The sequence below is a fragment of the Gracilinanus agilis genome, chromosome 3 (genome assembly GCF_016433145.1).
Source record: "Gracilinanus agilis isolate LMUSP501 chromosome 3, AgileGrace, whole genome shotgun sequence".
Taxonomy (NCBI): domain Eukaryota; kingdom Metazoa; phylum Chordata; class Mammalia; order Didelphimorphia; family Didelphidae; genus Gracilinanus; species Gracilinanus agilis.
The window spans coordinates 645,161,518-645,172,942 of record NC_058132.1 but is presented as its reverse complement, the minus strand read 5'-3'; positions in this window follow the sequence as shown (position 1 = coordinate 645,172,942).

Sequence of the window (11,425 nt, the reverse complement as noted above, 5' to 3'; positions counted from 1 at the left end):
ATATATATATATATATATATATATATATATATATATATATATATTCCTAAGACAGAAAATAGTTGTTGTTGTTGTTGTTGTTTTTAAGAAGTAATAATCATTAAAATTCAACAAACATCTCATAGGTAAATACCTCAATGGACAAAATCCTATGTTAGGGCATTGAGAATCTGAAGACAAAATCAAGAAAATGCTATCCTTCAGAGAGCATCCATTCTACTCGATGGCTCTGTATGTATGTGTGTGTATAAATATACCCAGATAAGGGTCATTCAAATTAGAGCATCTAATGAGAAGAAGGATGGAGCTAAAAGGAATGTTCTAGAAAACTTCAGAAATGGGAGAGGTAAGAACACACACCCAGTTGAGGAGGGGGTGGATGAGAATCAGGGAAAGCTTCATTATGAAGCTGAATGTTTGCTGAAGAAAAATAAGAAAATAAGGATCATGGAAGATAGAGATAATGATGGTAGATGTCCCAGCATGGTGGATGGTCTATGTGAATGCATAGAGGTGGGGAATTGCATGACAAGAAACACGCCAGAATCCCAACTTGTCTGGAATGAAGAATGCTTTAAGGGGAGTCTTAAGGCAGCTAGTAGCCCAATGGATGAAATGTCAAGCCTGGAGTCGGTATCTTCCTGAGTTCAAATCTGGCCTCAGATACTTACTAGCTGTGTGACTCTGGACAAGTCACTTAACCTTGTTTCCTTCAGTTTCCTTAACTATAAAATTAGCTGGAGAAGGAAATGGCCAACCACTCCAGCCTCTTCACCAAGAAAACCCCAACAAAATGGGATCACGAATAATTGAATACTACTGAATGACAAGGGCTACAATAAAGAGAAGCCATATGAAATAAATTTGGAAAGAGTCCAACTTTTGAGGGCCATTAATGCTGGTCTGAGGAGTTTCTTGTATATACTGAAAGCAATGGGGAGCTACAGAAAGATTTAGAGTGAGGAAGGGCCTTGTCCCTTTACCTCAGGGAGATAGTATTCTTTATATATAATGCTAATGAACTTCAATTCTCTCAAGTGCAAAAGGAAGATAATCACAGCTTTGGATCCTTTATCACAGGCTCAGGTGAAGCAATATATATTGACTACCTTATGAACCTTCAAGTCTAAAATAACAGCATTTAATTACAGTTTACAAAAGTTACCTCCAGAAGCCCTTCTAGTTAAATAGTTAGCTGGGAACATCTCCATTCTCCCTTCTCTTAAAAGTATCTGTGACAGTCTTTATTTATTACCCCTGAAATATTTCCTCATATAGTCTTCCCAAGTGAATCCTCTACTGTAAACAAGAAAAAAGGATTAAGGCAACCAATGGCAGTGTATGCCACATTCCATACCTGAAGTTCCCCACCCTCCTTCCAAGAGAAGAAAAATGTACTCTCTGACCCTTTCTCTGTACCACTCTCATTTTACAGAGGGACACTCTGGAGGAAATGAAGGATTCTGGGATTCCAAGTCTGACTTGCAGGAACCTAAAAGTTCTACACTCATTCCTCTCTTCTGGAAGGGGAAGAGAGTCCTGAGTTCTTTTCAGGGCATCTGGCCAGGCCATGGGAGAGGCCTAATGGACAGTTAGAAAATCAGGCAGAAATCAAAGTTTCTAGGCCCAGTAAAAGAAGCCTGGAATAGAAACCAGTAGTGCCATTCCATGGGCCTGGGAAAGTGAAGCTGCTATTCAAGGCTATGAGAGTGATAGCAAAGGAAAGTAATAAATGTTGCAGGGGATGTGGCAAAATTGGGACACTAATGCATTGCTGGTGGAGTTGTGAATTGGTCCAACCATTCTGGATGGCGATTTGAAACTTTGCCCAAAGAGCACTAAAAGATTCCCTGCCCTTTGATCCAGTCCTACCACTGCTGAGTTTGTACCCCAAAGATATCATAGATAAACAGACTTGTACAAAAATATTTATAGCCACACTCTTTGTGGTGGCAAAAAATTGGAAAATGAAGGGATGCCCTTCGATTGGGGAATGGCTGAACAAATTGTGGTATCTGATGGTGTTATAACAATGGTGATGGAATACTATTTGTGCTATAAGGAATAATAAATGGAGGAGTTCCACGTGAACTGGAAAAGACCTCCAGGAAGTGATGCAGAGTGAAAGGAGCAGAACCAGGAGAGCATTGTACACAGACTGATACACTGTGGGACAATCGTTTGTAATGAACTTCTCTACTAGCATCAAAGCAATGATCCAAGATATTTCTGAGGGACTTATGAGAAAGAACACTCTCCACATCCAGAGAAAGAACTGTGGGAGCAGAAACAGAAGAAAAAACAACTGCTTGATCACATGGTTCAATGGGGATATTACTGCGAGAATGTAGGTACTAAATGATCCCCTTAGTGCAAGTATCAATAATATGGAAATGGGTCTTGATCAATGACACATGTATAACCCAGTGGAATTGCTTGTCAGCTCTGGGAGGGGGGAGGGAAGAGGAGTGGGAAAAATCAGGAATCATGTAACCATGGAAAAATATTCTAAATCAATTAATTAAATAAAAATTTTCAGATCGACTGTGATAGCATCCCTAATGATTCTGACTGAGAATTTCCCATATGCAGCGAGAAGCAGACACTGCCCATTCTCTGTCCTACATTGGCTTCCTTATTCCAGCCCTGCTCCCTTCCACTAGGGAAAACAATGACTCAGTTTCATTGTAAACAAAGTCTTATTAAAGTCCTGTGGGAGGATTGACAGGTTTTGTTGAGACTTGTTAACTTCAGGACAGGAGCAAACATTTCCCCTCACCTCCCCACCATGAACAATTTAAAGGTTTTAGGGTGTGGGTGGGTGGGGGAATGTTGAGGTGAGTAAAGCCAACTTAGGATCAGCTCCAGGTCAGCGATAGCTGAAAAAAACAACAAAAAAAGAGGGAGATGCTTCTCTTCCCCCAGTACTGATATTCCAAGTGACAAGGGAATAAGTGGAGAACAAGGAATGAGGGAGACACATCAGGAGAATTGAAAAGTTGATTTAGGATTAGAAGGCTCTGTGTTCAAATCTCAGCACATCTACTAAGTAACACTATGTCATTTGTCAGGTGTAAGTTTTGGGATCTTCCTTTGGTAGGTCCATACATTTAGAGTTCGATTGGACCTTAGAGGTCATTCCACTGATTCCTCTTAATCCATTCCCATTATTGTAGAAATGAGGAAGCTGAAGATTTGAGTTTAGGGACTTACCCAAGGTCATACAAGTAGGAAGAGGAAGAAGAGATATGTGCAGCCCGATTCTCTACCTTGAAATACAATGCTCTTCATTGTTCCTCACATCCTTTGGGTTGGAAGAGATCACCAATGTTCCATGAAGCTCAGACTCTATGTGATAATTCTGATTCATATTCAATGGCTTAGGGTTAGAATTTTGTAGACTTTGGTGGGGGTGACGAGAGGAGCTTAGAAGTGAATGTAAACATCAGGGATAATTTTAATACATTCAGCACTACCAGGCAAGTGGAATCCATTTTTGAAATCCAATTGCTAGGTGGGGACCAGATACTATTTTCTGTTTTCTTGAAAGTGACACTAAAGGCAGTGTGGTACAGTGGGTAGAAAGCTTGTCTAGGGCTCAGATATCCCTGAGCTCCTAGCCTATCTCTGATGCAAGTTGAATGTGTGATGCAGAGCAAATCAATGGTCCTCTCCTGGCCCCCCAGAAGATGCTCTCTGGCTCTCAATGACATGTCCTTATTGGAAGAGGGAATTTCTTTACTGGGAGTAAACCAGACCAAAGAAATCACAGGTCAATTTAAAACACATCCTCACCCACACTCACATCCACTCAAGCATCCCTACAAATAGCATCTCACATACATACCACTGTGAAGGGGTGGTTCATATCCCATCAGTCTCTTAGGGTTGAGGCATGTGTTAAATACCAAATGCTTCTGTTCAGTTGTATTCTACTCTGATTTGGGCTTTTCTTGGCAATGACATTGGAGTAATTCTCCATTTCCTTCTGCAGCTCATTTGGTAAATGAGGAAACTGAGGCCAGCAGGGTTAAGTCGCTTGCCCAAGGTCACAAAGCTAGTAAAGATCTGATGTTGGATTTGAACTCTTGAAGAGGAGCCTTACTCCAGTCCTGGACCTCTAACCACTGTCCCAACCAGCTGTCCATGTAGATATAAGGCCCCTCAAGATGGGCTCTTTGGTTCGAGTTTCCCCAATCCAAACTTTCTTCTTCCCAGCTGTCAATGATTTTCCTAAGAGTAAATCTAACCCTTTCACATCTAATACCACCTCTCCTTCTAGTCCAGGGGCTCCCCATCAGCTCCAGAGTCAATTTCTAATCCCATTGTGCTTCTAGATCTCTGGATAATCTGGCCCTCACCTACCTTGGCAGGCTTCTTTACCCCTTCCTCCTCTCCCTGAATTCCACCATAGTGTGACTGACCTCCTTGATGTCTTCACGCACCACACTTAATTTCTGACTCTGAGTGTTGTCAGTGGCTGTCCTCCAAGCCGGAATACTTTCTCTCCTTCCCTTCCCTTCCTGCTTCACTGGGTTCCTTCTAGACTAGATCTCAAATTTCACTTTCTGCAAGAAGCCCTTCCTCATTGCCTTTAATGCCATTGTATTCCCTGGGAGATTATATCTAATTTGCCTTCCCTTTTGGACTGTCACAACCTTGAGGCCCAGAACTCGGTTTCTCTTTATTTTTATCTCCAATCCTTAGCCTGGGGCTATGCACGTATCAGGCAATTTGATAAATGCTTGTTGACTTGACTTAATTAGAACTGAATCATCCAGTCCTCCATACTACTTTCTTCAGTCAAGTTCCTCAAGCGTGGAAAACAGGGCAGAACATCTTGCTGCTTGAAAGGGGGGTTTACAAAAGCAATTTTGGTCCTCTTGTCCCACCCCCACCCCGATCATTGTCTCCTCCCAAGTCAATAAGCTTTCTCACAGATCTGATTTTGTGGTATTGAGAGGAGTCTTAGAATGCATCCAACTCTGGAGCACACCAACCATCCCAGTCACTTTGTCATCAGTGATCTGTACTGAGTCCAAAAGCTTCAAGAAAGCCACAAGCACTATCTCATCCCTGAGTCTTGCATATATATAGTCCAGATTTTTTTTTTTTTAATAGCTTCACCTTGGTACTACTGAAGGTTAATCCAGTAAAGCCAAGAGATGGCAGCCAACATGGAGAACCCAGTAGTGGCATATTAGCAAGAAACACCAGACACCAAGCTGTAATCTCCTGTCTTCAGAGCAACACAAGGACAGAATCCAGAAGCCTGGGGAAAGGGAAGGGATCACTCATGAGATGGGGCCCCCCAGATGGGTTGTTGGAAAAAAGGATATCATGATGGATTGTCAACAACTCACATTTTAGCTTGTGATTTGGGTGGCAGAGGTCATAGAATGCTGTGACTAGAGTCAGTTAAATTCAAATCCAGGCTCATATGTCTACTAGCTATGTGACCCTGGACAAGTCATTAACCACAGTTTGCCTCAGTTTCTTCAATTGTAAAATGAGCCAGAAAAGGCGATGGCAAACCAGAAGATTTGGGCAAACTACTAAACTACCAAAGAGGACCAAAAGCATCCAGTGAAGATAGAGGAATCTTAGAGGGAATCTAAGCTGAGCTATTGAAAGCTGCCTCTTTCACCCCAAGTGGATTCAAGTTAATTCAGGAAGCAATTAGCAAATACCTAGTCTCTTCCAGGTTGGAGCTGGCCACAATAATATAAATGCAAATTGGATAGGGTCTGCCCTCAGAGAGTTTGTATTCATTCACTCCTTGCTCCCTGGCTACCTCTTCCCATGGCTCATGAACTATCTCAGTGATTCCCAAAGTGGGTGCTACCTCCCCTTGGTAGGTGCTGCAGCAATCCAGCGGGGTGGTGATGGCCACACTTTTTTTGTATTACATTCTATTCTGAGTTCAATAAATAGTTTCATAATTTCCAGCGTTCTAAGTAATATATTTTTTTTTTTCTGGACAGGGGGCGGTAGGCCAAAAAAGTTTGGGAACCACTGAACTATCTTGCAACTGTGGACATAACATTTCCTGTATCCTTCCCTTCCCACATTGTCCAGTTCTAGAACAATGAACCAAGATTTCATCCTCTTTGCCAATCATGTTCTTGTAACTTTGCAGACCAAAACATCCTTCTGGTGTGCTCCTTCCCTCCTTGGTGCTATCTCCCTCATTAGAATTTGAGCTCTTTGAGGAGCAGGACTGTCTTTGCATTTGTAAGCAGGGTGCTAGACATGTAGCAAGCACTCAATATATTATTTAGATTCCTCCATTCTTAGGGAGAAGAGACACCTCCAAAAAGACCAGTGATTACAAAGCACTGGCCAAAACAAACAAGACAGAATCTTTTCAGGATTGGGAGAACATTAACAAAGCATGGGGATCCAGAAAGGTATTACATAGATAACTATGAAGTTGCAGGGGACTGGATGCTAACAGACTCATTTAATAGAGAAACTACAACAAAGAGAAAGGAAATTATTTACCCAAGGTAACAGTTAATATGTATCTGAGGCAAAATTTGAAACCTGATCTTTCTGACTCCATTTTCAACAATCTATTCTCCATGATACACTGCTACATTAAATATAAATGTCAGTAAAACCAAAAATATATACAAAATTAAAATATAACAATTTTACAATAAGAAAACCTCTTAAGGGGCAGCTGCGTAGCTCAATGGATTGAGAGCCAAGCCTAGAGATGGGAGGTCCTAGGTTCAAATCTGACCTCAGACACTGCCTAGCTGTGTGACCCTATCTATCACACAAAATTGTTTATCCTGTCCCCTCCCAAACAGAGCACACCACTCTTCCAAATTACCCAAAGGTAAGCTTGATCTTCCATTAGCCTCTACAAGAAAGAAGACTTGTTCCCTGACTGGAGCAGAATTCCTGAAGACTTGAAATATTCTCCAGCTCAGCAAAAGAAAAATTCCATGAGCTATGGAGATGGGCAATAAACAGAGATAGTACTCTGCTCTTGCTAATATTTATCTATTTCAAGTGGGGAATGGAATGTCAGAAACATGTTTTGTATTTTTTTAATCACTGTTAGGCCCTTATTTCTTACTGTACCCATGTGCTCTTAGTAATCTCCACTGGTAAGATCCAGGTATCCAGGCTTGTGAATTTGTTCTCCTCTTAAAATGAAGTATGTAAACTTTATTTAGCTGACAAAGTAATTCTCAGTTTGCAAGATTGATTACAGTAAACTCCTGACACAAATGGTCCGTAGACATTCTGAGGAATTTTCTTCCATAGCTCCCACAAAATAAACTTGAGGAAGTCTGTGCATGACACTTCCTTGAATGTTGAGATGGATTTCCTATTTTCAAGGAGCCCATTCCCAATGTTTCAGAGCAAAATTTTATGCAAAGGAAAGAATCAAATCAAATCTTCAAATTCAAAGCATTAACGCCCCAAATGTCGTTGGCATGTTGAAGTAGAGAGAATCCAGAGACTAGAATGAGCTAGAAGCCCTGCCTTCACATGCCAGCTTTGCTCCCCAACTCCTCATCTCTCAGATGAAGATGTTTAGCTCAATGGTCTTCACATTCCTTTCCACTTGAGATAGGTTACTTTATGATATTATGTACATCCTTCTTATGGGCTCATGTTTCTCTCATTATCCCACTTCCTATGTCTCAAGATTGCAAAAATATATCTGAAGTCCATTTCTCTCATTCTTGCTAATGCTTTCTCCACAGGCTCTTTGCTCCTCTGCCTTATTTCATCTCTCCCTTGCAACAAGTTACTTCAATGTCAAGTATATGCCTTGGAAGTGGGCACTAATGAGAGGAAAAAATGGGAAATTGCATGGCATCCTGGGTAATTATATGGCATCCATGTATTGAGATGATTGAGACACTTAGCAGGAGTATTTGAGGGGAGGGGGAAACTCTTACTATTTCTGGTGGATGAAAAGTATGACCCCCTTCTTGCTTCCTCTGAGGAGAGTTGGTTTGGCAGGACAGAGAGGAATTAAGGCATATATCATCATTTGGTACACTGGGGACCACTTGCCATTCTGAAGACCATAGAGAGTCTTCATTTTGTAGGTGTTCTGTATGTCCTCCTTTGTGTACCTTCCAGGCATTGTGGGGCTGCTATCAGCCTCCACTCTGAGTTAGGGGTAGTCAATCCCCTGGCAGGGTGATTCTGTCATGATGATGTGAGTCTCACACACCCTAAACTCTGATTCTTTCTTTCTTTGATAAATGATCTATTAGATTTCTTCCCTCTGAATATATCACTGTCACATTCCAATGATTCCTTCCTTCTCCAATAGAATCCTCCCTTTTATAATAGGAATAAACATGTTTAAAAACTAAAGAGGAGCAAAATCTCTTCAGAGTGGCTGTGCTTGCAAATGGCTGCCTCCCTTGGCACCAGCTATTCAAGAACCTTTCTGACTAACAGGGAGCAGGGAGAGTGCTTTACTCTCAGCTCCTCTGACATGATGGATCCCTTCATTGAGCATATTTCTGATAGTATTCAATGTTTTTTCCCTTTACATGATCATGGTCATAAGGTACCTCAGTCTTCTGGTGCTTCATACTTTGTTCTCTACAGTTTTAGAAACTCTTCACAGATTCTCTGAATCCTCTCTTTCTTCCACATATAAGATCATTATTTATTTCCTCCATCACCAGAGGAATGTTTAAAGATTCCTAAGCAAACTCTGACTGAGACTACACATATGATATTGTAATTCCCAACTCCTAGTGTCCCTGAATGATGAGGTAACAATCTTGTTTTTCTACAGTGCCTCCAGCTTCTCAAAGTGCTTCACATCGGTTATCACATTTCATGCACACCACAACTGCATGGGATGGGTGCAAAGATGACCATTTACATTTTACAGAGGAGGAGAAAGAGGCAGACAGAGGTTAAAGGACTTGCCAAGATCACACAATTATTAATTGTCTGAGGTCAGATTTGAACTCAGTTCTTGTTTTAAGTATTTACCAATGCTCTCATATTTCACTTTTCTCTCTGAGTTTCTCTACCTCTGTAACTTCATAGGGCTGTAGGATCATAAACATAAATTTAAAGCTAGAAGGGATCTGAGAAGTCATCTAGCCTAATGTGCAAAGATCACATAGATAAATGCATTCATATGCACTTTTTTGTGGTAGGAGAGGGCAGGTAGGTGGCACAGTGGATAAAGTGCCAGGCTTGGAGTCAGGAAGTCTCATAAACTTGAGTTCAAATCTGGCTTCAGACACTTACTAGCTTGGTGCCCCTAGGCAAGTCACTTAACCTTCTTTGCCTCAGTTTCCAAATCTATAAAACGAGTTAGGGAAGGAAATGGCAAACTAGAATCTCTGCCAAGAAAATGCCACACGGGGTAACAAACAGACACAAGTGAAAAACAACTGAGCAATTGCAAAGAACTAGAAGGAGAATGGGCTCTTTTTGATTAGGAAATAGCTGAACAAGTCATTGGTGGCTTCAGAGCTCACCCCCTAAAGTTAGCTAAGAAAGAGATGAGGGTCAGGGACTCTGAGTGGGAAAAGCACTCAGAGGATTATTAGTCTTACCTCCCACAGAAGGGCAAGCAGAGCAGATGACCAGCCTAATGGTTATAGAATGTAGTGCCCTGTGTATCATCTGGGACTGTGTCCATTACATATACATACTATATACACTGGCTTCAGACTGTATACATACTATATACACTACCTGTGTAGCCCTATGTTAGTCACTTAACTCTGGTTTCCTCAGTTTCCTCATCTGTTAAGTGAGCTAGAGAAGAAAATAGAAAACCATTCCAGGATCTTTGCCAAGAAAACTCCAGATGGGATCACAAAGAATCAGACATGACTTAAATGACTGAATGACTAGAAACACACTCACACATACATACATATATATTATATATCTACAACAGTAGATATACAGCTATGTATGTAAATGCTATTAACTATGAATGATGAATACTATTTTTATTTTCTACTATACATAAAATATGGAACTTAACAGTCATCAACAAACACACATATTTATATATAAAAAACAAGTCAAATTATTGTGCAGGAAACCTGAATTTTCATTGCATTGTGTTTCTGTCTGTTAAAATGAACATTAAAGTAAATTAATTAAAGTAATTAAAATGAAGATAAAAGTAAAGTAAAATTAAAAAAAATTCTATTTGTTTCCTCAAATGAATATATAAAACTGTATGAAGTATTTACTACATGCCAGATTCTATGTTAATTATGAAATACAGCCAAATTGGAGAGCCCTACCCTCAAGTAACTTAGATTCTAATGGGGAAAGACAAAATAATAGAAGTGAGTCACATCCAAGGAGGAGATCTTTGCAGACGCAGCCATAAAGAATGGCTATTAATTAAAGAACAGTTTCTTGACAGATTCTTTCCAGGAATTATAGAGTGGATTTGTTTCCTGTTCTCAGGGTAGGAGTGGAAGGCAAGAGTAGGAGGGAGGAGAGCTTGTATCCCAGGGAGATGGTGGGGAAATGGCACAGTGGTCTGAGATCAGGCAAGGTAAGATGAAATGCTCATCAATCAGAGCCCAGGTTTGTAGTGCTGAAGCAGAAGCTAGAGAGCTGCTGATATGTATGTGAGTGTGATTTAAATGTTTTAATGTTTTGTTGACTCCTTTCACCCATTCTCCTCACTTACATCTCTCTCTTTGTCTTTGTCTCTCTCACTTTCACCCACTCCCACCTTCCTCTACTTCCTTCCTTTCTTCTTTCATATCCTTTCTTTTGTGTATCTGTCACTACTCACCCACTCACCCCATCCTGAGGGTTCTCCCTAAAAACAATAAGCAGAGTCAAATAAAATAAATCCACGTTCTATACTTTTCTCCCTCAATGTGCTCCATTCTAGTGGTTTCCTCTCTGCCAGGGGGCAAGAGCCATGCTTTATTATCACTCTTCTGAAGTTGTTCTCCATCACTACTTTGAGAAGAAATGAATGCCAGAAGATGGGAAAGTCAGGAAGAGATCAGGTTATGGAGGACATTCAATTCCATACAAGGGCTTTTTATTTCCATGTTGGAGGTCATGGGAAGCAGCTAGAGTTAATAACTGTGCCTCGGATTCCCAGAATTTTGCACTTTGTTATGGAATTCAAGAACCCTCTGGGATAATCTATGTCAATTGTTTATCTCTTTGCACCTTCTCCTCATTGTTTCTGGTCTTGCCATCTGGGGCTCTGCTGAATAGATCCATCTTTTGTCCACCTGCTGGCCATTCAGGTGTGTAAAGCATACTGTCATTACCCTCTTCCCGACCTTGCCCCAAATCTTCTCTTTTCCCGGTGACACATCTCCAGTTCCTTTATTTTATTTTATTTAACTTTTAATAACTTTTATTTTTTAGAAAAGTTAGCATGGATACGTGATTCATGTTCTTACTTTCCCCTTCACCCCCG